Source organism: Manacus candei, unplaced genomic scaffold, assembly GCF_025592945.1.
Source record: "Manacus candei isolate 608988 ecotype Guabito, Panama unplaced genomic scaffold, ASM2559294v1 h1tg000045l, whole genome shotgun sequence".
Classification (NCBI taxonomy): domain Eukaryota; kingdom Metazoa; phylum Chordata; class Aves; order Passeriformes; family Pipridae; genus Manacus; species Manacus candei.
Window position 1 is genome coordinate 10,240,967 of NW_026138093.1, and position 27,958 is coordinate 10,268,924.

The 27,958-nt window shown below is 48.2% G+C and overlaps 1 long non-coding RNA gene across 1 annotated transcript in view; it reads right to left on the reverse strand.

Moving 5' to 3' along the window:
- Positions 1–4,981: 4,981 nt before the first annotated feature.
- Positions 4,982–27,958, reverse strand: part of LOC127474957 (uncharacterized) — a 34,005-nt gene continuing 11,028 nt past the window's right edge. The window contains exon 2 of the long non-coding RNA XR_007906009.1: positions 4,982–6,333. This is a non-coding gene — a long non-coding RNA (uncharacterized LOC127474957). The remainder of the gene's footprint in view (positions 6,334–27,958) is intronic.

A 27,958-nucleotide genomic window follows, 5' to 3' on the forward strand; every position in this document is an offset into this window, starting at 1 on the left:
AGGGCAATTTGGTTGTTACATAATATGTGGTGAGTGCGAATAAGTAGAAAGATTCCGGCAACTACTATTGTGCTGGAATGGAGTAGGGCAGATACAGGGGTTGGTCCTTCTATAGCTGCTGGGAGTCATGGATGCAGGCCAAATTGGGCGGATTTACCTGTGGCGGCTAGGATGAGCCCTAAGAGAGGGAGAAGGGATATTTGGTTTGGGGAGGATTGCTGTTGAATTTCTCAAGTGTTTATTGAGGATGCTAGTCATGCTATGCAGAGGATTAGTCCAATATCCCCAATACGGTTGTAAAGTACGGCTTGAAGTGCAGCGGTGTTGGCTTCTGCTCGACCGTGTCACCATCCAATCAGGAGGAAGGATATAATTCCGACTCCCTCTCAGCCGATAAATAAGAGGAATATGTTATTAGCGATGATTAAGATGAGTATTGCAATGAGAAAGATTAGAAGGTAAAGAGAGAATTTTGTGGTGTGGGGTTCTGAGGCTATATATCATGTTGTAAATTGAAGAATAGATCATGTTACGAATAGTGCAATAGGAAAAAACGTTAAGGAGTATTGGTCTATTTTAAGGCTAAAAGGGATTTTGAAGTTCGCAATAAATTTTCATTCTCAATAGAAAGTGGTATTTTCCATATTTAAGTAGATGGAGAGGATTATGGGAATTAAACTAACTATGAAGGAAGTTTTAACAGTGTGTATGATGGTTGTTGGAGAGTTTAGATAGTTTTTGGATAGGAGGGGGAGTAGGATGGGTATAGAGAGGGTAGCCAGGGTCAAGAATATAGAGGTGTTGAGGATTAATGGGAAGTCCATTACTTTTACTTGGACTTGCACCAAGATGAATGGCTCCTAAGACCAGTGGATTGCTATTATCCTTTAAAAGTAAGGGGGCTGAGGTCTTAGGCTCAGATGCAAGAGTTAGCAGTTCTTGTTGGTTAAACCTCCCCTCGGCAGGCAAGAAGAGTTTAACTTCTATTTTTAGGATCACAGTCTAATGTTTGGTTTAAAACTATGCTTGCATGTGGGAATTCCTGAGATTAGCTCTGGTTTTAGGATGAGGAGGAGGGAGGGTAGGATATGAAGTGTTATAAGGAGATGTTCTCGTGTATTTGAATTTTGGGTGGTTGTAATATAGGTTGGAGTTGGACCTCGTTGGGTTATAAGGAGTATGTAGAGGGTATAGGCTGCAGTTAGTAGGGTTGCGGTTCCCGTTAGGATAATGGTGAAGGTGGATCAGTTGAAGAGTGCAATTATGATAGTTAATTCAGCTATCAGGATAGTGGTAGGAGGAAGGGCTATGTTTGTTAGGTTGGCTAGGAGCCATCAGATTCCTGTTAGAGGTAAAAGGGGTTGTAGGCCTCGTGTTAGAAGGAGAGTACGACTATGTATGTGTTCATAGTTTGTATTAGCTAGGCAAAATAGTATGGAAGAGGTGAGTCCATGTGAAATCATTAGGATTATGGCCCCTGAAAAGGATCAGTGGGTTTGGATTATTGTTGCGGCAATGACTAGACCTATGTGGCTTACTGAGGAGTAGGCGATTAATGACTTAAGGTCGATTTGGCATAGGCAGATGGAGCTTGTCATTAGTGCCCCTCATAAGTCTAGGGTTAAAAATGGGTAGTAGAGGTAGTCTAATAGGGAGTTTGTAATTATTGAGGTACGCATAATGCCGTATCCCCCAAGTTTGAGGAGGAGCGCAGCTAGGAGTATGGATCCTGCGATTGGTGCCTCTACATGGGCTTTTGGGAGTCACAGGTGTAGTCCGTAAAGGGGAGCTTTCACTATGAAAGCGAGCAATAGGGTTAGACTTGATATGAGGCCTGTTCAGGAGTTTGTACGAGGTGAGTGTGAAAGTTTTATTATAGTGATGTGTATAGTTCCTGTTTGAGTGTGAAGATAGAGAATTACTACTAATAGGGGAAGAGAACTAATTAGTGTATAAAATAAGAGGTAGATTCCAGCACTTAAACGTTCTGGTTGGCTACCTCATCGTGTGATTAGAATTAGGGTAGGGATTAGGGTAGCTTCGAATGCGATGTAAAATAATATCAGTTCTAAGGCTGAGAAGGCCAAGATAATGAATGGTTGGGTGAGGATTATGGTTATGGTAAAAATAAATTTTCATGTGGGAGGTTCTTGTTGAAGGTGATTTTGGCTTGCCAGGATTATAAGAGGTAGAAGTCAACAAGATAGAACTAATAAGGGGGATGAAATTTGATCAATTCCAAGTCATGGTGATAGGTTTTTGCTAGGGTAATAGATTGAAGGAAGTCATTGTAAGCTAGCGGTTGCAATTAAGAGGCTGTGCGAGGTGACATTGAGTCATAGGAATTTTGGAGGAGATAGGAGGGTTATGGGGAGTAATATGACTGTAGGGAGAATAATTTTTAACATTGTAGAAGGTTTAGATTGTGTAAATGATCTGATCCGTGAGTTCGGGTGGAAGCTACTAGGACTGCTAGACCGGCGCCTACTTCACAGGCTGAGAATGCTAACATAAGAATGGGCATTAAGGTGGGGGATGTTGTTTGGGTTTGAATAGGTCATATGGAGAGGGCAATGTATATTGATAGTATTATACTTTCTAAGCATAGCAGGGCAGAAATTAGGTGTATTCGGTGAAAGGCTAGTCCTAGACTACTTAGGGTGAAGGCAGAGTAGAAGCTTAAATGCACAAAGGTCATTGAGAAAGTCACGGGGTAGGACTGTGGTTTGTTGAGCCGAAATCAACTGTCTTTGCTAGACTAACTTTCTGAAGTTATTCTGCTCATTCTAAGCCCCCTTGAATTCATTCATAAATTAGCCCTAGTGCGAGGAGGAGAATGACTGTGGAGGTTCATGTTAAGGTAGTGAGGGGGGAGAGGAGTTGAGTAGTCCATGGGAGGGGCAGTAGGAGGGCAATTTCTAGGTCGAACAAGAGGAATAAGATTGCAACAAGGAAGAATCGGATTGAAAATGGGAGGCGGGCAGAGCCCAGTGGGTCAAAGCCACATTCGTATGGGGATAATTTTTCTGAATCTGGATTTATTTGAGCTAATCAAAGGTCTAGTGAAGTTAGGTTAATACATAGTGATAGGGAAATTGTGAATATAAAGAGGATGATGTTAATTGCCTTTCTCTGGTTTTGATCCAGATTTGAGAGATTGGAAGTCAATTGTAATTAATATACTAGAAGGGCAAGATCCTCATCAATAGATTGTTATGTAGAGGAACAGTCAGATAATGTCAACAAAATGTCAGTATCAGGCCGCTGCTTCAAAGCCAAAGTGGTGGTTGGATGTGAAGTGGAATTTTACGAGGCGGAGGAGGCAAATCAAGAGGAAGGAGGATCCAATGATTACGTGGAGACCATGAAATCCTGTGGCGACAAAAAAGGTTGATCCATAGACTCCGTCGGCAATTGAGAATGGAGCTTCATAATATTCTATTGCTTGAAGTGCTGTAAAGTAGAATCCTAATAGGACGGTTATAAGTAGGGCTTGGGTAGCTTGGTTCCGATTGCCCTCTGTAATGCTGTGATGTGCTCATGTGACAGTGACTCCTGAGGCTAGGAGGATAGCAGTGTTTAGTAGGGGGACTTCTATTGGATTGAGAGGTTTGATTCCTATAGGAGGTCATTGTCCTCCGAGTTCTGGAGTGGGATAGCAGTGTTTAGTAGGGGGACTTCTATTGGATTGAGAGGTTTGATTCCTATAGGAGGTCATTGTCCTCCGAGTTCTGGAGTGGGGACTAAGCTGGAGTGGAAGAATGCTCAGAAGAATCCTAGGAAGAAGAATGCTTTGGATGTAATAAATAGAATTATTCTGTAACGTAAGCCCTTTTGGACTGTAGGGGTATGGTACCCTTGGAATGTACTTTCTCGTACGATGTCACGTCATCATTGGAGTATCACTAGGATTATAGAGAGTAGGCCTAGGAGTAAGAGTTGGATAGAGTTGTGGTGAAATCATATGGCTAATCCAGAGGTAGTGAGGAGGGCGGTTGCTGCTCCAAAAATGGGTCAAGGGCTTGGGTCTACTATGTGAAATAAGTGGGTTTGGTGTGTCATTAAGGGTTAAATGTTTTCTTGTAAGTAAAGGCTTAGGAGAAGTACAAAGACATACGCTTGGATTATTGCCACGGCCACTTCTAGAATTGTTAAGAGGAGTAGAATTGTTCTAGTTAGAAGGGACACGGTAGGTATAATGGGAAGGAGGACGGTAGTGGCTGTTGAAATGAGTTGGATGAGCAGGTGTCCTGCTGTGAGGTTGGCTGTGAGGCGAACTCCTAAGGCTAAAGGGCGAATGAGAAGGCTTGTTGTTTCAATTATGATGAGGGCAGGAATTAGAGGTGTTGGGGTGCCTTCTGGTAGGAGGTGTCCAAGGGAAGCTGAAGGTTGGTTTCGTAGGCCTGTTAGCAGGGTGGCAAGTCATAGAGGGAAGGCGAGGGCTAGGTTTATTGATAGTTGGGTAGTAGGTGTGAATGTGTAAGGTAGGAGGCCTAATAGGTTAATTGTTAGAAGTATAATTATGAGTGATGATAGGATTAGGGCTCATTTATGGCCTTTTTTGTTTAATGGGGTTATTAGTTGTTTTGTGATTAAATGGAGAAATCAGAGTTGAAGAGTTGAAAGACGATTTGTAACTCATCGATTGCCAGGAGAAGGAAGTAATAGGGGTGGGAATAACAGCGAGATGAGGATAAGGGGGATTCCGAGGAGGGTTGGGCTTATGAATTGATCAAAGAAGCTTAGGTTCATGGTCAGTTTCAGGAATGGGTTTTTATAGTGGGTAGTGTTTTGTTGGAGGGTGAGTTAGTTGGGGTAAATAGTAAGAGTTTAGGTTGAAGGATAAGAGAAAAAGTGAATCATGAAGTTAGGATGATAAAAAGTCAAGGTGCGGGGTTTAGTTGGGGCGTGTCATTAAGGAGGGTGAATAATCCTCTTTCTCTAGCTTAAAAGGCTAGTGCTGGTTCATAGCTTCTTAATGATTAGGATGTTAGAAGTGAGGATCAGTTTTCGAAGTGTGTTAGAGGGGCTGATTCTACTACGATAGGTATGAAGCTGTGGTTGGCTCCACAGATTTCTGAGCACTGACCGTAGAAGATTCCAGGACGGGTTGTGATAAAGGAAGTTTGGTTCAGTCATCCTGGAATTGCATCGGTTTTTACACCAAGGCTAGGAACAGCTCAGGAGTGGAGAACGTCATCAGCTGTGACAATAATTCGAATCGGGGATTCTATTGGAATGACGATACGGTTATCGACTTCTAGGAGGCGGAAATGACCGAGTGGTAGATCCATAGTTGGTAGTATGTAAGAGTCAAAAGATAAATCTTTAAAGTCTGTATATTCGTAGGATCAGTATCATTGATGGCCAATAGCTTTGAGGGTGAGGTCAGGTTCATCGATTTCGTCTATCATGTAGAGGATTTGAAGGGATGGGAGGGCTAGTATAATTAGGACAATGGCAGGTAAGATTGTTCAGACAAGTTCTACTTCTTGTGCGTCGACGGTGTTGGAGGATAGTTTTTCTATAAGTATAAGAGCTAGTAAATACAGGACTAGGCTACAAATGGCTAGTGCGACTATTAGGGTGTGGTCGTGAAATTCAATAAGTTCTTCTATAATAGGGGATGAAGCATCTTGAAAACCAAATTGAGAGTGGTTGGCCATGGAGTTGGAATGGGATGTACTGGGTTTTCACCTGTGATTTAGTCTTGACAAGACTATGTAATGATTTTACTAACAACCCATAAGAAAGAAGCATGAGTGGTTTGATGCGGTTGGCTTGAAACCAGCTTATGAGGGTTCGATTCCTTCCTTTCTTGTACTTGGACAAAAGCTGGTTCTTCAAAGGTATGGTAGGGAGGAGGGCAGCCGTGAATTCATTCAATGTTTGTAGAGGTAAGTTCTGGTTGCACTCCTTTCCGTTTGGATGCGAAGGCTTCTCAGATAATGAACATTAGTATAATTACAGCTACTATGGAGATGAGGGAGCCGATGGAGGATAGGGTGTTTCATAGGGTGTAAGCATCTGGGTAGTCTGAGTATCGTCGTGGTATACCAGCTAGGCCTAGGAAATGTTGTGGGAAGAATGTTAGGTTGACTCCAAAGAATATTAGTCCAAAGTGGGCTTTAGCTCATGTAGAGTGAAGGGTGTAGCCAGTGAACAGTGGGAATCAATGTGTGAAGCCAGCTAAAATGGCGAATACTGCTCCCATAGATAAGATGTAGTGGAAATGTGCAACTACGTAGTAGGTGTCGTGCAGGGCGATGTCTAGGGAGGAGTTGGCAAGAACGATGCCTGTTAGTCCACCAATGGTGAAGAGGAAAATAAAGCCTAGGGCTCGTAGTATGGGCGGGTCTCATTTGATTGTTCCACCGTGTAGGGTTGCTAGTCAGCTGAAGACTTTAATGCCAGTGGGGATTGCAATAATTATGGTGGCGGATGTGAATTAAGCTTGGGTATCTACGTCCATTCCAACTGTAAATATGTGGTGAGCTCATACGATAAAGCCCAAGAAACCAATGGATAATATGGCTCAGACTATGCCTATGTAGCCAAAGGGTTCTTTTTTACCGACGTAGTAGGCTACAACATGGGAAATAATTCCGAATCCTGGTAGGATAAGGATGTAGACTTCTGGATGGCCAAAAAACCAGAATAAGTGTTGATATAAAATTGGGTCTCCGCCTCCTGCGGGGTCAAAGAATGTAGTGTTTAGGTTTCGATCTGTTAGAAGCATTGTCATGCCAGCAGCGAGGACTGGTAGGGAGAGGAGAAGTAGAACTGCAGTAATTAGGACGGATCAAACGAATAGAGGGGTTTGGTATTGTGAGAGAGCAGGTGGTTTTATATTGATTGCTGTGGTGATAAAGTTGATTGCCCCAAGGATGGATGAGACACCTGCCAGGTGAAGGGAGAAGATGGCAAGGTCTACTGATGCACCAGCGTGGGCTAGATTTCCGACTAGGGATGGGTATACTGTTCATCCTGTTCCAACCCCGTCTTCTACTGTAGAAGATGCTAGAAGAAGTAGGAAGGATGGAGGAAGTAGTCAGAAGCTCATGTTATTTATTCGTGGAAATGCTATGTCGGGGGCACCAATTATTAATGGTACTAATCAGTTACCAAACCCTCCGATTATAATAGGAATTACTATAAAGAAAATTATAACGAAGGCATGTGCGGTGACGATTACATTGTAAATTTGGTCATCGCCTAAAAGGGTGCCTGGCCGTCCTAGTTCTGCTCGAATGAGGAGACCAAGGGCTGTGCCGATTATACCAGCTCATGCGCCAAAAATAAGGTAAAGTGTGCCGATATCTTTGTGGTTAGTGGAAAATAGTCAACGGTTGATGAAATCATAGGTAAGATGGTTGAGTGTAGAAGCGTTAGGCTGTAGTCCTTTTTACAGAGGTTTGATTCCTCTTCTTATCGATTCTGTAGTGAAGTTCCTGTTGAGTTGCAAGCTCATTGATGTGCATTAAACATGCGCCGGGATCTAGTAGACAGAAGCCTGTTGGTTGGGGCATTTAGCTGTTAACTAAAATTTTATGGGATCAAAGCCCATCTGTCTAGGGGGAGGTTCTAGCTTAATTAAAGCATCTGAGTTGCATTCAGGAGATGCAGGTTAGTATCCTGTGTACCTTAACAGAAACTAAGAGGGATTAGCCCTTGTTTAAGGCTTTGAAGGCCTTCGGTTTAAATAACCTAAGTTTCTAAGGGATTGCGAGTACTATGGGAGATAGTGGCAGGAGTATAATTGATAAGGAGGTAAAGGTTGTGGTTAGGGTGTTAGTTGGTTTGTTAGTTTGTCATTGTTCTATGTAGTTAGTGAAGTTTGGGGGTAGTGTGATGGTTGCACAGTAGGCCAGTCGTAGGTAGAAGAAAAGTCCAAGTAAAGAGAGTAGGGTAATAGCTGTGGCTACTACTGTTAGTTCTTGTTTTGTGAGCTCTTGAATAATTAACCATTTGGGTAGGAATCCCGTTAGGGGAGGAAGACCTGCAAGGGAGAGGAGAGTGAGCATAAGGATTGTGGTTAGTGATGGAATTTTGGTTCATGTGGATATAACAGTGGATAGTTTTAGGGTATTGGTTGTGTTAAGGATGAAGAAGATGGCGGAAGTTGTTCCAGTATATAGATAGAACGTAATTAAAGTCAGATTGGGGTTATAGTTGAGAATAATAGTTATTCATCCTAGGTGTGCGATAGATGAGAAATAAAGAGATTTTCTCTCTACTTCCTGTCAGCAGCGATACCTGGCCACTTCATGGGAAGCAGGGCTTCACCACACAGAGAAGCCGCTCAGAAGGCATGTATTGTAAAAAAATGGATTTTCCCCCTTTCCTGTTCCTTTCCTGAGCTCTTGTAGCTGAGCTGACGCCATATATTCTGCAATGTCCCTTTGGTCCATTTGGCTCAACTGACCTGTCTGTATCGCCTCCCATGATCTTGCCCCCGATTCAGGGGACGAAGCTGACAATGCAGATGCTGCACCAGCCCTGCTCAGCAGTTGCCAAAGCACTGGTGTGATTAACCCCTTTGTAGCTCCCAATGCAAAGCACAGTACTGTGACGCCTGCAGTGAGAAAATGAACTCCAGTTCAGACTGACCCAACACATGTGGGATTCTGAAATGTCTCAGGGTTCCTTTGGTTCCACGATGCCCCTCTCAGACCTGGCAGTAGAAAAATAAATCAAAAAATTGAGAAGAAATCATCTTAAAGTCATGTTAAGCCTGTCTTCTACAGTCCAGAATCTATATATGTGTGACTGCAGATACTTGGGATGAGGGTAGATGCTCAGAGGAATTCATGGGTTTGATCTAGGAAACCTGTCCCAAAGTTTTCACTGCCTTTTCCTCCTTGGACATTTCCTGATGCCCGGAGGAAGCTCATGTCCAACAGCAGCAGGCGACCCTTGTATAACAAGGAATGAATGATGCTCCTCGTGCGGTGGTGAGACAAAGAGAAGTTTATTCAAAATTCCCACTCTTAAATCCCTGCGTACCATGTGACTTCTTCAGCCAATAGAGTTATATGTGACTGCGCATGTCCCCTCAGGCCCATCGCCCTGGCACATCCCCTGTGCATCCAGACACGCCTCCCACACAGCTCCATCCCCCACTTCCTCCTCCTGGCTGCAGCTCTTGCACTTCTGCTTCTTCCTGGGCATCTCCCTGGCTGCCTTCCTGGGCCATGGCCTCATCCTCAGCGCCGTAGCCTGCCACCACCACCTGCACACCCCCCAGGGACTTCTTCCTGCTCCACCTCTCCCTCACATACCCGGGCTGCATCTGCACCACTCTCCCCAAAGCCATGGCCAATTCCCTCTGGAACACCAGGGGCATGTCCTACTCACGATGAGCTGCACAGGTGTTTTTTGCTTTTCTTCTTGATCACAGCGGAGCTTGCCCTTCTCACCATCATGTCCTATGACCGCTACGTGGCCATCTGCAAAGTCCTTCACTACAGGACCCTCCTGGGCAGCAGAGCTTGTGCCCACGTGGCAGCAGCTGCCTGGGCCACTGGGAAGTGGGTCTGGCCCTGGGGCTGCAGGAGCTGCCGCCAGAGCTGATGATCTCCTGAGCAGTCCAGACATGCAGTCACTCTCCCTGTCCTCTATTGCCTCCCTTTCTTGCTGCAGGACCAGAAACGACTGTGCTGCTCTGCTGGGCTGGGGCGGGGCAGGGAGATGGGGGGACCAGGGAGGGGCTGGTCTGGGCAGTTCCAATGACTAGAAAACCCCAATGTTCATCTGAAGTGTAGGAGTGGGCAGGGTGGGAGCATTACAGGGCTGAGGTGGCTCCAGGCTCTGGGAGTGGTAGCAGGAGCCCAGGGAGACACTGCCCCTGCTGCAATGAACTGCCTGTGTGTGTGCCAGGGAAGGACTCGTGTCTCTGAACACCCCCGTGTGTGCATCAGTCCAGCTCAGGGTTGGACACCTCTCAGAGCCCTGACACATTTCTCTGTGTGACTCCAGGAAAACCCCCGCTGTGCCAGGGAGTTACCAGATCCTTTGCTGTCACCCTCCTGGTGTCCTGTGTAATGATGAAACTAGAAAAGGTGATCATCATACCCTGGTAATTTTCTAAGAGGAGAAATGTCACTGCTGGAAAGAAGTGTCACTGAAGAGGTGAGAAGAGGGAACATCATTGTTTCCTTCAGTCTGTTCCACAGCAGGTTCCCCTGGAGCCCCAGGGACACCTGCGGGGAACCCAGAGGGGCAGAGAAAGGGCTGCCTTTGGCTCTTGCTGTGCTGCTCAGCTGGGTCGAGCTCCTGGCACACAGGGAAATCCTGGTAAGCGGGCAGCACTGCAGAGAGACAGCTCTGCCCAGGAGCAGCTCCTCTGCACAGCCCAGCAGGGCCGAGGGCACTGCCTGTAGGCACGAGAGAAGAGAAGAAAGGCAAAGGGAGGTTAAAGGCAGCAGAAAGATGGGAGGTGTTCAGCTGAGACACAACTTGGGGACACAACTTCACACTCCTCTGCAGAGTGAGTCTACAGGTGCAGGGCAATGTTGCTTGTGTTCCTGGAGGAATCTCCTAAAGCTACCACATCCCACAGCCTTGCACATCTGTCAGGACTCTCCCAGTTTCTCTGTTGCACCGGAGGAGGATGTTCTCCAGGGCAGGCCTTCCCTGCAGCACCGTCAGAGAGACAGTGCAGGTGGGCTCCTTCTCCCAGGGATGGCTGCGGGGTGGGAAGGTGGGGGTGCAGCCAGGGATGCCCGGGGCTGTCCTGCAGAGCAGGGTCCCTGTGCTCCGGGGTTCTTTGTGCCAGGGCAGGGACTTTGCTGCCTGCTGGGGTCAGGTCTCATCCTGCCTGGGTAGTTGCCCACCCCTCTGCAGGGAGAAGCTGTCGGTGGGTGGTGAGAACCCCAGCAGGAGCCAGGCAGGTTCTTCCTGCCGTTGGATGAGGTATGTGTGGTCAGGGCTGTGGGAGGTCAGGGCTGCTCCCAGATCCAGATCACACCAGCACATTTCCAAGAGCATTGTCAAATGGGAAGGACAAAGCACAATTATTAGGAAGGAATGGAGCTTTTCTGAGTCAGTGTTTTCAGTTTCCTACTCCTGAGGAATCTGGGGGTTGAGAAATGGGAAAGGAGTTCCCATGTTGGACAAGTCACTGAGACTCCTGAGCTGTAACTTGGAATGCACAAGTGCTTCTGTAAGCAACTTCCTAAAGTGCTTTCGGCCTCTGCTCTGCTTTTGACAGAAGCAGCATCACTTCTGCTGGACCCATCTGTTTTTTCTTTATCTGCCCTTTTCCACCTGCAAAAAGAAAAGTTGTCCAGTCAGTGCGCTGCAAACAGGCAGGTTTCTCTCAGGCCACAGTGAGTGCACAGACATTCGGATGGAGTGATGACAGGGAAGTCATGAATGGATTTCTGATGTTGAGTCTACTGTTTTGAAATCAGAAAATGTGGTGTTGAAGTCATCGTTAGCCTTTGAGAGGGAAACAGGAGAAAAATCGGATAAATTTGTTGCTAAAAATGAGCTGCTTCAAACTGAGGTTGACCACCTTCAAAGTCTTGTTAAAATTTGGATGATTATGAAACAGTCAACTCACGGATTACCCCCATCAATACTAGACAATGCCCGCAGTATAAAGGCATAAAGCCCTCCCAGCCCCTCCAGGAACCCTCAAATCCCGTCCCAGTCCCACAGGACACTCCCAACTTCCCCTTAAACCCTCCGAGGCCCCCAGACTGCCTCCCAGACCCACAAAAACATACAAGATGCCCCCAAACCCCTCCCAGTTACCTCCAGCCCTCCCAGGACCTTTCAAACCCTCTCCGAGTTGCCCCCTTCCCCTTGAGTATGCCCCCAAACTCTCTCCCAGGTTCTTCCCACATCCCCAACGATTCCCCAAAACCCCTCACAGCTGCCCCAATCTCCCCAACCTCCCTCCCAAACCCCCAAACTCCCCCAAACACCTTCCCAGTTACCCCCACGACCTCCAACCCCTTCTCAGCCTCCCCATTCTATCCCAAAGCCCCTCCCAGTTGCCGGCCCGTCCCCCAGGCTCGGGTGAGGAGGTGCCCCAGGCTGACGGGCCCGCCCAGACAGGGGCGGTTCCAGCAGCATGTCAGGAGCCACCCCCTGCCCCGAAAGCTCCCGCCCGCCCTGGAGCCACCTCAGCTGCCCCTGCAGGGGAGAAATCCAGGCCGGAGCAGAGCAGGGGGCAGGGCCGGGCTGGGACCTCGATGGACGGGGGCACTGGGAGAGCAGGGGAGAGACCGGGATGGGCTGAGAGGGCACTGGGGGAGAGGGGAGACACTGGGATGGGCTGAGGGGGCACTGGGAGGGAGAGGGGAAAGTTTTTTGCCCCTTTCCTGGGCACTTGAACACCCTCTGCACCCCCGTTCCCGGTCGTGCCGGCTGTCCTCCCCCCCAAGCCATGAACAGGTTTTGGGGCTCCGTCGTGGGTCGCAGCCAAGAGAACGGCTCTGCTGGAATGACATTGCCAAATTCTGCTGGGTCCCTGTCCTTGTGCCAGTGAGTCACCCAATAGAACATCGAAACTTCCGCCGGGGCTGCCGGGAGCGGGGCGGTGATGGCGGGGGAGGGGAGGATCGGGATTGAACCCGATTGGTCCCGATCGATCCCGGCCCCAGGGTCTCCCCCCGCCGCGCTGTTTTTCACGTGCGGTCCCAACGAGGCCATGGTGGTGTGGGGTGAGTTCAGGGGGTCCGGGGGCTCCTGGTGACCCCTCTGAATCTCCCCCAAGACTCTCGGGAGCCACCCAGATCCCCCCCAAGACTCCTGGGGACCCTCCGCCTTTCCTCCTTGTCCCCCAAATCTCCTGTGCATCCCCTTAACCCTTGAAAATCTCCTGGGACCACCTCAGACCCCCAGACTCCCTCCTGGGGACCCCCAAACACTCTTCAGGACTCCGAGGCCCCTCCCGACCCCCTCCTAGAGTTTTTTGGCTGTCACCAACCCTTTACGGCGGATTCCTCTGTCCATTTTTCCACTCCGGACTGCTGGGGGTCCACTCCCCCAAGAAACTACTGGGAACTCCCCAGTGTCCCACCACGAGATTCCTGGGTCTCTCCCCCCCCCCAACCCCCTGTGGGTACCCCCATCCTTTCTTCCCCTCGAAAATATTCTTGGGGGTCCCCCAATGTCTCCTCCAGCCCCCATCCTGCCAGGGATGGATTTGGGGGGATCTCCTTCCCCTTCCCTCTGGCCCGAAGGCAAATGCCCTCCCTGTCTTTCTTCCTTCACCCCCAGGCAGAAAAGAGAAGAGAAACAGCCAGTTGGCCCTGGCAGGTGTGGGTGTGTGCAGGCTGTGGTTGAGTGGTTGAGAAGGGAGAGGAGGGGGCTGGTGTTTGGGCCAAGTCCAGCAGGTGATGTCTTTTGTGTCTGGCAGTCCTTGGTCAGCTCCACGACCATCCAGTTGTCAGTGTTCATGACATACCCATCAGCCCTTCTCTTCTTGGCTCCTACACTTACCAACCCTAAGCTGCTCCTAAGTTCTCTTGCTGTCAGTCCATAAAGAGGTCTTGTCAAGTGTTACTGATTTAGAAACTAAAGCCTGACATCTTTGTCTTTGCCAAAGATGTGTGTGAAAGGGCAGTGCTGTTGCAAAGCAGTGTTGAGCTTCACATTGGGTGACTTGGCAGCTTCCTCTGCATCACCCATGCACCCTGGGTTTCTTTGAAAAGTACTTTTCACTCCAAATGTGACACCATATTAGCCTGTAGGATATCCTGTCCCCAAATGGATAACTGTAAATATTAATAATTAAAAAGTGAGCCCCTCCATTATTCAAGAAAAGCTTGTATCTCTGTACTAAAAGCATCCAAGGGTCACGTCCCCCAGTTTTCTATCTGACAAGGGTTTGGAGGGGCTGCTTTGTGCAGGGAACCCTTTGGGGGCCCCTTGCACATGGGTAGGGCTGCACTCTGGGGGTGTGGGGCTTTGGTTCTTTGGTTGCCAGGAGCCACTGTGAGTCACTGAGCCGGGGTGGGGACAATGGGCAGGGCTGGCTGGGACAGGCTGTGGCACCTGTGACATAAAAGGGAAGTGTCCCCGTGGGGCAGCTCTGCAGGGTCCATCAGGGGATGCTGCCCAGTGCAGCCTGTGCTGTGGGGAGCGTGCACACAGGGAGAGGCTGGGCCGGACGAGGGCCAGGGCAGCAAGGCCTCCCCAGGGAGTGGGTTCTGCCCCTTCCTGCAGGGCCCAGCCCCTGGCAGGAGCGCCTTGGGCAGGGCCCGGTGCTGCTGCTGGGGCAGGGGGTGAGGCTTTGCCGCCTGCCAGCTGCCTGGGCCCCTGTCCTTGCTGCGCCACATCTCCGAGGCTCCATCCCCACTCCCCCAGCGCCAGCTCCCTCCTTCCCAGCCCCACCCAAGCCCTTCTCTGTGTCTTCCTGCAGGCCATGGCTTTTACAACATTCCTTTTGGTGCTTGTGCAAAGCATCATCCAGTCCCTGCAAGCGGTCGGGGAGGGGCTGCACAAGACTCAGTGAGCTTGGAGGTCTTTTCCAAGCTGAAGGACTCTTGGATTCTGTGATTGTGTGCTGGATTCAGCTGGGTCCGTGTTAGCAGCATTAGTTTGCTCCCAAAGTTTCCTCGCTGTCAGCTCTTGTGGCCTAAGGCTTGAACTCCTTTAACTCCTTGTGCTGAGCTACTGCTGGGAAAGGAGAGGCCTCTGCGAGCAGATTCCTGGTGTTCCCTGTAGAACAGTGAGGGAGAAGGTGTAGTCAAGTGGGAAGAGGAGTACTGTTTGTGTGTGGCCTCCTATGTGGCCTTGGCGCCTTTGAGGGGCTTGAAGGAGAAAAGAGCTTTGTTAAAGTGAGAAGTGAAATAGTGTGTTGGCTGTGGGAATGGGAAGGGAAGAGGAACAGAGAATGGGAAGGGAAAGAGGAATGGAAAGACATCTGCTGATGCTGTCGTTTGTTATGTTTGCGTGTAGCAGGGTGTGGTGGAAGAAAAAACCAATTGGGAAAGATATGTGGCATGGAGAAGCATCTATGGGAACTAGATGGACTTTTATACACTGGACAATTCATCCACTGACAGTTGTTTCCCAGTTTTACCCCAGTTTATTGCTGTATTGTCATGGAGTTTTATGTACCCCAGTTTACTGTTGAATTTTTATGAAGTTTGTTAGACCTCCATATTGTTCCCCTTTCTCCCTCAGATTTTCCTGCCCAAAGTTGTTTGTCACCCTGTCCTCCCCTGCTTTCCCGCTCCTCTGCCACTGATTGGCTACAGTTTGCTGCAGTGCAAAGAGAGTTCCCATTGACCCTTTCTCCTGGAGACTCCGAAGTTCCACCCGCCTTTTCCCTGTCTCCCTATCACAGTTTTCCCTGAGTTGTCAGTTCCATGCTCCTCCCCAGTTCAGGATCCTCCCCTCAGACTTACCTTATTTAAAACCCTGTTGTCCCTGAATAAAGTGGCATTGCTGCACAAACCCTTGACTGTGCCAAGAACCGTTCTTGCAGTGCTCGGTCCCATTTCCCATCCCCCCGGACCATGGCAAGTGGCGCCCAACGTGGAGCACAGTTGAGGACTCTCATATTGAGAGAACTCCTGTGTCCTCACCTGGGTTCAGGCGACACCAGGAGAGGCGATTGTCCCCGCCGGTCCTCCTCAGCAGAGCGGATGGCTGTGGGCTCAGCGGTAGCTGCACGGGTCGACGCACCAGACAGGTGAACTGCTGAGGACATTCCTCACCCTACCCTAACACCCACAGCCCGACAGAACACCAAAGGGAGGACTTTCCATCAAGAGACTGTTGTTGAGACCCGACTAACATCAACATGGGACTCACACTCTCAACCTCCCAAAAATTTGTATACAGGCGCCTAAAAGACTTTGTAATAGAACACGGTCACCCCTTAGATAAAAAATTGGCAAAATCACTCGCCAGGTGGCTCGACCACAAGGGTCACCAGCTTGCCGAGGACACCAGCGTAGAGCAGTGGCAAGCCATAGGCTACAACCTCTGGCGGGACAGCGATAAGGGGGACCGTATAGCTAAAGAGGCGCTCATCGCATGGAGGTTAGTTCTGATGGTGCTACAGCACCAGATGATGAACAAGAATATCAGCCTCCCCAAGACAGACACTGAGCGGACAGAGAGGGACACTGAGCAGACAGAGACAGACACTGAGCAGACAGACACACAAGATGGCGGGAGGGGGAAGAAACCATCGCGCCGAATTCAAAATGGCGTCGAGGAGGAGGGACCCAGGGACCACGCGGAGAAGAGGCGGGAAGGGACACCGCTGGAAAAATCAGCGCAGGAAAGGAGGAGGGGGGTTCCCTTAGCACCACCCTCCAGGCCGCCTCCGCCTCCACCTGATTGCATCAGAGATCCCTCCCCCGGCATGCCCACGAGCACACCCACTTCCTCCAGCCCTGCCTCTTCCCCGGATACATCACCTTCAAGGGCCGGAAGGGTGGCAAAGGACAGGGTCAAGGCGAAGGTCAGGGCCTCCTTCCGGCAAGATGGCTGCGCCCATAGGCCTCACACCACTGAGGCCTACCCCGCCTGCCGCCACCCTGAACCGGACATAGACTTAATGCAGCACTCCCCTGAATGGCAGCTTAAGCTACCAGATATCTGGAGAGCCTTCAGGGAGGAGGCGGCTAGCACTAAAGACACTGAATTCCTAAAAGCATTTCCCATCTATGTAAAGGAAGGAAGGGCCCCAGAGTGGCTGTAGGGAATTGGCTATAGAACACGGCTTGCCTAGGCCATGGGAACATCTTAGATAGCGAGGTTACAGTGCCCTTGTACCCTGTTAGCTGGCTGGTAAACAGGACATTGTGATTAGCAAAACAAAAAGCAACTGAGTACCACCTGTGTCAACAAAGAAATGAGTAAGAGGTGAGATCAACATTTAAGCAGAACCAATAATGAGCTTAGCTTTTGCAATATGTATGAACTAATTATAAAGCATATATTAAGCTGTTAGCAATGATCAATAAACGAAGCTTGCTGATTCTCATATTGAGCGTCTCATTCTTCCCTCGTCACAACAAATCGCGCCCGAACAGGGACTAAGTTGAATCTGCGGTCCCCGAAGCTTGAACAGGGGGTAAGTTAAATCTGCATCTCCCAGGGGCTAAGTTAAATCTGTATGCCCCAAGGGATTAAGTTGAATCTGCGGTCCCCAAAACCTGAACAGGGGGTAAGTTAAATCTGCATCCCCCAGGGGCTAAGTTAAATCAGTATGCCCCAAGGAACTAAGTTGAATCTGCGGTCCCCGAAACCTGAACAGGGGGTAAGTTAAATCTGCATCCCCCGAAGCCACGGTCTGACGCAGTAGCCGGTCGGTCCTGAAGCAGCACAAGAGGCGAAAGAGCTGGACTCCGCGCCCCAGGCGACCTTACAGAAGGGTCCTGGCCGACAACACCGCCGACGTCTTGTAAAAGGCTGCAACAGCGCGCTGAAGATTTATAGGTATGGAAAGACAAGCGGTGCTTTTATTACTCCAGTGCTTTTTAGAAAAGCGGGGACTTAAGGGTATAGCTTTGAAAAAAGAATTACCAAGATTGCTTACGACGAGGGTTGCTAAAAGTTGTTTTGTGGACCCTAATACAGTTTTTGATGAAAGAGAATGGAGAAGTTATGAGGTCAAGTTGTGGGAGGTTGATGCGGAGACGGAGCTCAATGTAACATGACAGAAGTGGAGAAACTGCCAGGCCAACCAGACAAGACGCCTGGACAGGTGAGCCACCGAGAACAAAAGGGATCTAATGTTGCATCTATATGGAAGTCTATCCTGCTTAAAAAAGGAAGAAAGACGAACTGGCTTTGCGGCAGATGCTGCTTTCATGTAAGGGCCAGGGATATGAAGCGAACACTGTAACTGCCTTTACTATCTCTACTTGGAAAGAACTTAGTGATAAGCTCTTTACTGCTGCCTCTAAGGGAGAAAAAGTTGCTGCTTCCCTCCTTACAACTTGGCGATTGTTATCTGGAATAGTAAAAGGCATTAGAGCACAGTATGAGGACATTAGAATGCTACTAGATACCATCATACAGAGAAATCGTGTAAAAAGGGAGTCGAGCGGAGTTGAAGGGAGACGGAGTGGGACAAGAAATCACGGATCGGAGCCGGGGACAACCGAGCGGCCCCGCCAACATGAACGCGGTGCTAGCATCTCGGCAGTGCATATCCAGGACGATCGGAGATGACGGCTGCAGTGTGAAAGTGCCGCTGATGGACCAGAGATGAACTTTACGAGCACTATGACTGAGTTCCACCTTAAGACATTTCCAGCTTTTCATCTGAACTGTACTGCGGGACTGCGCTGCGCGTTTGTGGTTGTGTTCACAGCGCTGTGTGCTTATGCCGCCGTGCCGAGTGAACCCCTGCTGGCGCCGGGTCTGTCCGCCTGTGGCGAGTGTCTACGGGGCGGCGTCGGGCAGCGGAGCAGTGGCGGTGGTCGCGGCGCCTGTGCGGAGCGGTGTGCCCGCGCGCGAGCAACGGGGGGGCTCTGTGTCCCCCGCACTGCTGACAGCCATGGTCCTGGGGGTGTGCGTTCCCCTTCCCTTCTTTGCAGCGAGTGTTTTTTCCCTGGTGCCGCTCCTCTTCCTAGAGCGGCGAGTTAATGATGGTAGCAAAAGCCTTGAGGGGTGCAGCTGGAGGAGGGGGAAAGCTGTTTCTCCTTTTCCCCGTTAGACCAATCACCCCCTCTCTGAAACTGTTTGCAGCTGTTCTCTCCCTCTCCTATGTTTTTGTCTTTTCTTAAGCAGACTCTGTGATTAAGTTCCTTCTGCTGATTTTCTTTGGGTGAGCCCGGTCCCTCCTCCCCCTCCTTCGTCCTTCGGCAATGAGGGGCGGGGGGGAGGCAAAGACTGTAAAACACAGAAAAAAGGGAAAAGAGAAAAAACAACTTAAAATTAACAATATCCTAACTTATAAATCAGATAAGATTGCATTGTTTTTACAGCAATAGGTGTTACGCATGCAGTGTGCTCATGGCATTCTCAAATGTTTTCTTCAAAAACAGAAAGGGAGACTGACGAAAAATCCTTTGAAGCAAGATTAGAAATAATGCAACATCCGTGCTTAGCCTTTTGCATATTACAGAAGGTTATTAAGAATTTCCTATATATCCTATATATTCCTATATATCCTATATTTCCTATATATCCTATTTCGCATCTCTTACATGAAATTTGGCTGTTTCCCCCAGGGGCAGGGTGCAGGTAGAAGATTTGGAGACGGAACGATGAGACAGAAGGGGACATAGTCTTGCCCCCTGCAAAAGTAGTTTTATTGCCTTTATGCTCTATGAGAAGGGTTGAAGATTTCCAAGATAATATTCTGTTCTTTCTTGTTGTATCTGTCTTTTACATAGAGAGTTATGCAGGATTTGCAGATTGCTGATGACGGCTATGCCATAAATTTCCTTTGAATTATGAAACTGATAAGAAGTGCACAGTCAATGACTACTTGAAAATGTGTGTGATTGAGGAGCATGTTTGAGGTGGCCACCTGAATGTGGTGTGAAAAAGAAAAGCTACATGAATGTGTGACTGTGTAAACTTAAAAATACCTTCTGCCGGTGTTAAGATTTTAGAGATGTGTAACATGATTCTGTTGAACCATAGTGAATCCTTATTCTGAATGGTATATGAATTCTTCAAATTCCCACCGTGAGTGATGAGGTTTTAGTTATTTCTAGACTAGCCCTGTCCGGCTAGCTGTATGATCTGAACTGAAGTTAAATAAGAAGTTCTTACAAAAATTTAATATTCTATTACAGCCTTGTATGAAAGTTATGCAAGTTAAGTCTCAGGTGGAGTTTTTCCACTGCTGTTGTTCCTTAGCTGTGTAAGCTGCGCAGGAGACCACTAGTTTTAGAGCAAGTAAAAATCATAAGCCAGCAAACATTAGTGCAGACTGCAAGGTTGGCAGAGCCCGAAACAAAATACACCACTATACATCCAGGTGCCTGGGAACCATTCTTACAATTTGTGGAAAAGCTGCAAGATGCTGTAGAGAAACAAGTTTTGTGACAGATACAGAAGTTGCTAGTTACATAACTAGCTAGAGATAATGCAGGCTTGTGCCAGGGTGAGGTCCTTAGACCATCAAATAATTGCATTTGCATCTGCTATGGCAGTAGTGTGAGTCGTTTTGAGCTTTTCTGTGTTTTCCAGGATTTAAATCAGGAGTTGTCGATGTTGCTGCCTTGTTTGCTCAGCTCGTTGCAGGGGCAGACTGTCAAGGCCATCCTGCGTGCCTTCTCAAAAACATCTGTAGTGTTGTGGATAGTGTGTCTTCAGGCCTCCTGGCTGGAGGCCACAGCAGACCAATTATGTTGATCAGTGTGACCAGAGCTGAAGTGTTGTTTTAGAGAATCCTTATATATTGTCTTCAAAACCCCTCCCGTGCAACAGCTGGTAGCAATATTAATTGTAAAACGGCTAGTCTCTCCTCCTTAAAACATGCCCTACCCATTGTAGCTGTGTTCTCAGCAAAATAGCCTCACTAATTGTGATTAATCCTTGTTTTATACCAGATGTATTGCTTGCATAATTTGACTAGTGAATGTTTAGGGTTGTACGAAGGCAACGTGTATTCTTTGTGATGCTCAAAACTTGCTGTTAATTGTCCAAACAAACAAACAAACAAACTTCTATAGTCATTCCAAGAGTTAAGGTTGTGATATTAGGAGGTACTGCTTGGAGTTTTCCTTTAGAACATACAGATCCTGTGTGACTTAAACAATGGCTCCTACCTACAGAACAACTGTTGGCCCTGCAACAGCTTGTCAGAAGGCAGCTTGATTCTGATTACATTGAACCATCTCAGAATCCTTTAATTACCCCTGTGTTTGTGATAAAGAAAAAATCTATGAAATGAAAACCTTTGCAAGATCTCAGACAGGTTGGTGCAATCATGGTTAGTAAGCATTGGCTTACTGACCCCTTCTGTGCTTTCTGCTGAATAACCCATTGTTATTATTGATTTGACAGGTTATCTTCTCACAATCCAGTTAGATCCCAGTGATAGAGAAAAAATGTGCATTTTTAGCTCCATCTATTATTCGTGCAGAACCTTATGAGTGTTATCCATAGAAAACCCTCTCCCATAGAATGAAAGGCTTTTCTATAATTTGTCAGTGGTTTATGTTTCCAATGCAATTTTCTGACTGTCTCTGTTGTCATTATATAGATGATATTTCTGCTAGCTGTAACCACTGAGGATTAGCTGGGTGTGTTGGACGCTGAAACCAGAAAGAGTCTACAATTCTTTGGCCTAGTAGTTGCTCCTGACACGGTGCAGTGAAAAGTACCCTGGAAATATTTAGGGTTCATGTACACAAAAAGCAGTCATTTCTCAACCAGTTATGCCAAGTCTTAATTTTCAAGCGTTGTTTGTACTCTAAAGAACTCCTTTGCAGAGGATTGTTCCAGCAAGTTTCCTATGCTTCGATCCAGTGCAGTTTCATAGTTTTTTACCTCTTTTACAGTTTTGAGAAAAACACGCTGTGCTTGACCAAAAGCCTCCTTTAAGCTGATGGTCTTGTGGTCCCTGTGGGAGCTGGGGGCGGCGCACAGCGTGCAGGTGTGGACCTTGTCCTTCTCACAGTAGCATTCCAGCAGTTTACTGTACTGGGGGATTTTCTCTCAGCCAAAACCTGGGCACCACAGAGCCCCACCAGGACGTAGTTTTTTCTGAGTGTTCTTTGTGCTATGCTTACTCAGGTGGGCTTGGCACAGGGAGACCTTGCGGGTCAGGCAAGTCTTCATGGCTGAACGGGGGCCTGTGGGGTAAAGGCAGAGTGGGCACTGGGAAGGGCCCTGCTGGCATATTTCTGTTCCTTCTGTATGCATGCACTCCTTGCAGAAGCTGTGACCGCACCCCAGAGACATAGGGTTCCTGTAAATGTCCAGGCAGATGGGGCATGTCAGTTCGTCCTTGTCATGGTTTGAGATCGCCCCAAAATCCAATCCCCTAGCTCCATCCCCCCCTCCCACATCTCAACCCAACGTGAGATGGGTTTTTCCAGACAAAACACACCAGACAAAGTGGGGGAAAGGGAATATATTACAATGACTGTACAAATAAATACCATATCACATTATACACACGATCACAAACTATCTCTACCATGACTTATGTATTTACAGTGGATCAGATCTCTTCTCCCCTCCAAATAAAAGTCCAGGAGGGAAAGAAGGACAGATCCCTTTCAGTCTCTGAACAGCAGCATCTTCTGAGGCAGCAGTCTGTCTTCTTCACATGCAGCAGCTGATAACTGGCTTTCTGCCAGCATCCACGAGGGAGGTATCCAAGCCTCTCTCGGCCCCATCGCCTCCAACCGAGGGGTCTTCCGTGGGCTTCGTAACCCCAGACAAGGTCGTATCACCACGTCATATCACGAAGACACAGGGGGGTCTTCGTGACGGTCTGGTATCTCTTGCAGGGCCTCTGTGCCCTGCCTCTCAGGCTGCCACCGTGGCAGCAGTGCAAGGGGGGGGAGCCAAGGTCAACTCCCCCCGCATTCCTCTGGCCGTCCCGGTCCAGCTCCGGGACGCTCTGAGCTTCTCAGCTCCTCTCTCTCTCCGGTGCTGCATGTCTAAAACTCTTCTCCTTAGTAGGAGTCCATCTCCCTCTTTTCTCAGAGGGATCTCAAAGGAGTTTGGGGGTCTGGTACAGTCTTACCCCCAGAACTCTGTCTCTCAGGATGCTGGCTCTCTTTCTCCCGGCTCTCCTTCCAGGAGTCCTTTCTCTGGTGCTGCATGTTACTTCTGCTGCTCCTTCAGTTCAGGTGTTATCTCTCCTGGCTCTCTGCCACCGTTTCTCTGGTCAGTGCCGGCTGCTGCACTGTGCCCATGGAGGAAAACATCTCCCGGCATAACTACAGGCACCTAGCCCAGCTTTATGCTGTTCCAGGTCCCCGCAGCCCCCCAGCCAGGGGCTGGGAGGCCCCAGAGGGCCCAAGGGGCTCGGAGCCCCTTCCTTGTGGCTCACAACATGGCCACCTCTCCTCAACAACCAAACTACAACTCCTCTCTTCCGGTGAGATTGTGGGATGTTGACATTTTTGCAGGAGCGCCCATTGGACAGAACTCCAAAACTTCCAGGGGTTTCCACCCCTTGGGGTCTACCACTTTTCTTAACCTCTGGGGGAAAACAAGATTCAAACCATGACAGTCCTTCAGCCTGGCCTCAGCACCCACCTCGGCCATGTTGCCTGAGCTTCGTGACAGGGCTGAGAGCAAGGAGGAGGGCACTGGTGAGAAGCTGAGAGCACAGCATACAGAAGCCTTCAGATGTCGATTTAGCTTAATTCATTCTATTGCTCGCTCAGTTGTTGTCTCTTGTCCGGATTGTCATCGTGCTTGTACTGTCTATTTTAGTACTAACCCTCGAGGTCTTACTCTGGCAAAAGATCCCCAAGAGTTAGATTTAATGGGATCACTGTATATACATAACACAAGTGGTAATGGGACTCAAACCTGTTTTATGTTGAGATTATTTCAATCTAGATTAAGTGTTTATCAAAACCACAACTTGTCCAGCTGGCACAAACTGCCTAGCCTGTACACAAAAGAACTGTAGAGCCTGAGTGAAACAGTAGAACACACAAAGAAAGTAACAGTAACAACTAGTCCTATAGACTTGTGGCTTCAATCTATTTTTGGTTCTATGTCTGAATGGGTTTTAAGTTTTGTTAAAGAAAAACCTACGATGGTTGTTGACAATTGTTGTAATTTTAGTAATAGTTCATATTACTTTTTCTTGTATTGTTAAATGTGTAAGTGCTATAACAGAGAAAACATTATTAACCCAGAATAAAAAAAGGGGGTATTTGTAGGGAATTGGCTATAGAACACGGCTTGCCTAGGCCATGGGAACATCTTAGATAGCAAGGTTACAGTGCCCTTGTACCCTGTTAGCTGGCTGGTAAACAGGACATTGTGATTAGCAAAACAAAAAGCAACTGAGTACCACCTGTGTCAACAAAGAAATGAGTAAGAGGTGAGATCAACATTTAAGCAGAACCAATAAATGAGCTTAGCTTTTGCAATATGTATGAACTAATTATAAAGCATATATTAAGCTGTTAGCAATGATCAATAAACGAAGCTTGCTGATTCTCATATTGAGCGTCTCATTCTTCCCTCGTCATGACAAGTGGCGACCAATATTGTACCCCATGCTAAAAGATATGAAAAAGACCATCGTCGAGTATGGGTTGGGGGCACCCTTCACCATCGAGTTGCTAGAATCCTTCTTCCTGGCCCATAAGCTGATACGTTACAACATAAGAGCAGTGATAGGAGGACTCTTTACAACAGTACAGTCCTCAGTATTTGAGGCAGAATGGAAAAAATTAATCACTGCATATGTCAATGACAAAATGGAAAGAAGGGGAATCCCAATTCAGCAGGCAATAGACATGCTCTATGGGGAGGGGAACTATTCGAGTAGGGGGGATCAAGCTCGAATTGACCCCAAATTTTTAGAAGCGACTAAAGAATTGGCATTAGAGGTCGTGAAAAGAGTGACAGATGCCTATGTGCAGACGCCTTCTTTCACACTTATTAACCAAGGCCCAAAAGAACCTTTTGTAGAATTCATAACCAGGCTAAAAGAGGCAATCAGCAGGCAGGTCCACCAAAAAGAGAGCCAGGAAATTTTATACAATAAATTGGTTATCAAAAAGGCGAATGAGGACTGTCAGAAAGCTTTGAAGATGTTAAAGGATCCCTCCCTACTCGAAATGATAGACGCTTGTAAAAATATAGGTTCCAATTCCCATAAAGCGCGTCTATTGGCTGCCACTTTCATGGGTCCCCAATCATGTTTCAATTGTGGTGAAAAGGGACACTTCAAAAAACATTGTCCTAAGTTAGTCCCCGAACCAAATTTGCCTAAGACCCTATGTCAGAGGTGTGGGAAGGACCGCCATTGGTCTTCTAGTTGTAGGTCAATGACCAATATCAATGGTGAACCCCTTCCCCCCAGGAGGTCCCCAGAGCTGAGGAAAAGGGTAACCTTCCAATCTTTGCCCGATCTTCGCCCTTGCTCCTGTGAACATCAGGGAAACGGGGAGCAGAGCACCCAGGGGGGCGCGACGACACAAATAACCCCTGCTCTCCGCTCCATCCTGCGCCCAACACCGTGCCCAGCTACCCCATTACCCAAGAGCCTCCGACAGACCTCATTCCCGTTCAGTGTGATCCTTTAAATTCAGCAGACCCTATCTCAGTTAAAAACCAGTGTGTTCCCCTAAATTGGATAATCCTTTCCGTTACTCACCCGTCTACTCACCTAAGCTCCTATGAGCAGGCCAGGGTTAGACCATCTGCCCCGGTCGATCCAGATAAGACTTACCTGATGATATCGCACTTTTCAGCAGTGGCTAAGGGAATAATTGTAGTGCCTACTCTCCTGACGGGACTGACGAACACAAATATAGCTATATGCCTAACTGTGCATCTCCCTCCCGTGCAGTTGGAGGACCGCTTCCCCGTGGCGAAGATGGTCTCCACCGACGAGCTGCTCTGCGTGGTGTCCCCAGATGAGGAGTGGAGGGAGGGATCACTGAGGGAAGTCCACTGGACAACCTCGGTGAAGACCTCTCGCCCTCTTCTAACATGTCTCATCTACTTTTCTCAACCTAGGCACCCTCAGAAAGTCAAGGTGGAAGGGTTACTCGACATGGGGGCGGATGTCACCATAATTGCCTCCAAGGACTGGCCGTACGGCTGGCCAGCCCAGACCACTAACATCAGAGTCAGCAGTGTAGGGGGATCGCAGTACCCCGTCAGGAGTAAAGAGGTAAAGAGGAACTCCGAAGTTCCACCCACCTTTTCCCTGTCTTCCTATCACACTTTTCCCTGAGTTGTCAGTCCCATGCTCCTCCCCAGTTCAGAATCCTCCCCTCAGACTTTAAACCCCTTATTTAAACCCCTGTTGTCCCTGAATAAAGTGGCATCGCTGCACGAACCCTCAACTGTGCCAAGAACCGTTATTGCAGTGCTCAGTCCTATTTCCCATCCCCCTGGACCGTGGCAGCTGGGAGATTGCCAAAACTGAAACCAGTACACAGTTGAAAGCTGAACAAAACAACATTTATTCCAAAGAAAGTAGCAAACAAAATGAGAAACCGAGAGACAGAAAAGAGAAGGGAAACAAGCCCCCAAGACAACACCCCATTCACTCAAGTGTTACTTACCAGGTTGTCTTACCGACCCCAGAATGCTTAGAATTCCCCATAGCAGAAGCGGCATCCTCATTATCCTCAATGAGCCAATTTTCATTAATGTGAGGAAAGCTGAGAGACTGTAGAAACATCAGTTGAACTTCAAAGTCTCCTGGTTTCTGTCTCTCCTCAGACTTAGAATCAGGGTTAGGGTTAGGGTTAGGGTTAGGGTTAGGGTTAGGTTTAGGGTTGGGGTTAGGGTTTAGGGTTAGGGTTAGAGTTAGGGTTAGGGTTAGGGGTTTTTTTAGGGTTAGGGAACCGGGTTTGCGCATAGCTTGCAGACTCTTTTTTAGGGTTAGCGTTGCTATGCGCAAACCCGATTCCCCGACCCTAATCCTGAAAAAGTGAATGCAAGCTATGTGCAAACCCTGTTCCCTAACCTTAACCTTAAAAAAGAGACTGCAAGCTATGCACAAAACCAGTTCCCTAACCCTAACTTTAAAAAAGAGACTGCAAGCTACTAGGGTTAGGGTTAGGGTTAGGGTAAGGGTTAGGGTTGGGGTTAGGGTTTAGGGTTAGGGTTAGGGTTAGGGTTCGGGTTAGGGTTTAGGGTTAGGGTTAGGGTTAGGGTTGGGGTTAGGGTTTAGGGTTAGGGTTAGGGTTAGTGTTAGGGCTAGGGTTAGGGTTAGGGTTAGGGTTAGTCAGAATCTGTCTCAATGCGCGATCTAACTATCGTGGGTTTACCCCATTCCAGGAACGCAAACCGTAAACCCTAAAACCTAAACCCTAACCCTTGCTAACCTTAACCCTAGCCCTAACCCTAACATCTCATAGCAGAGGGAGGGAGGGGCCAGATTCCTCATCAGATATATCAACAGTCAAAAGTCTGTAAGCTCAGCTCTTGCCTTTTCAGGGCTTCACACCGTCAGCACTGGAGGGAGGGAGGGGCCCGACTGCTCATCAGAGGTATCATGCAAGTCAAAAGCCTGAAAAGTCTCCTAGAATGCATAAATCATTAACCATTTCAGTCTCTGACAATTGGTCCACACAGTAACTGCAAGCTATGCCCAAAGCCTATTCCCTAACCTTAGAAGAGAGACTGTAACCCTCGAGATGTTGGAGGCTCGAGGCATGGTCCGTGACACTAATCATGGCTATAACTCATAACTTCTTGGAGTATGGGGACTTCCCTCCTTCACCCCCGGCAGATCAAGGCCACCACTTCAACTGACAGACATGGAAGCATCGCTGGATCCCGCGGGCGGTGACTATATACATCTGTCCACTCTCAGCTTTTCTTTCTCTTACTCTCCCTTGCTCTTATCCTGCCTTTCTCTCCCCTATGCATTTTCTTTCCCCCCCCAAAGGTTATCTCTGTGTCACATTGTGGTATGACAGCACCCAAACTGCTAGCATGCCTGTTGATACAGAATTGTTAAAATAAACCTTGCCAGTATATGTTTTCAGACACCGATTATTTAGTGTCGTTTCACTTTAATCCACCCCAAGGGAATTATTAATAAAACCCTGAGTTACCCCCTCTCCCCTTTTCCTGGGGCCAGTTGTAACACCAATCAGCACTGACTCCGCCCAGTAGGCAGAGCCAGTGACGCAGAACAATTAACACAGACTCCACCTCTTGACTCCACCCAGTATAGAAGCAGAGTACATACCGGACGGCGGTGGGTATTCTGCCAGACACGCAAGAGAACAGCAACAGCAAAAGCAGAGACCCAAGAGAAAAAGCAAAAGATTCTCACAGCAGTGGGCACTGAATCGGGCTTATAGCCCGAGAGGGGTTTACTGGGCACCACTGCGTTCCTGGAATG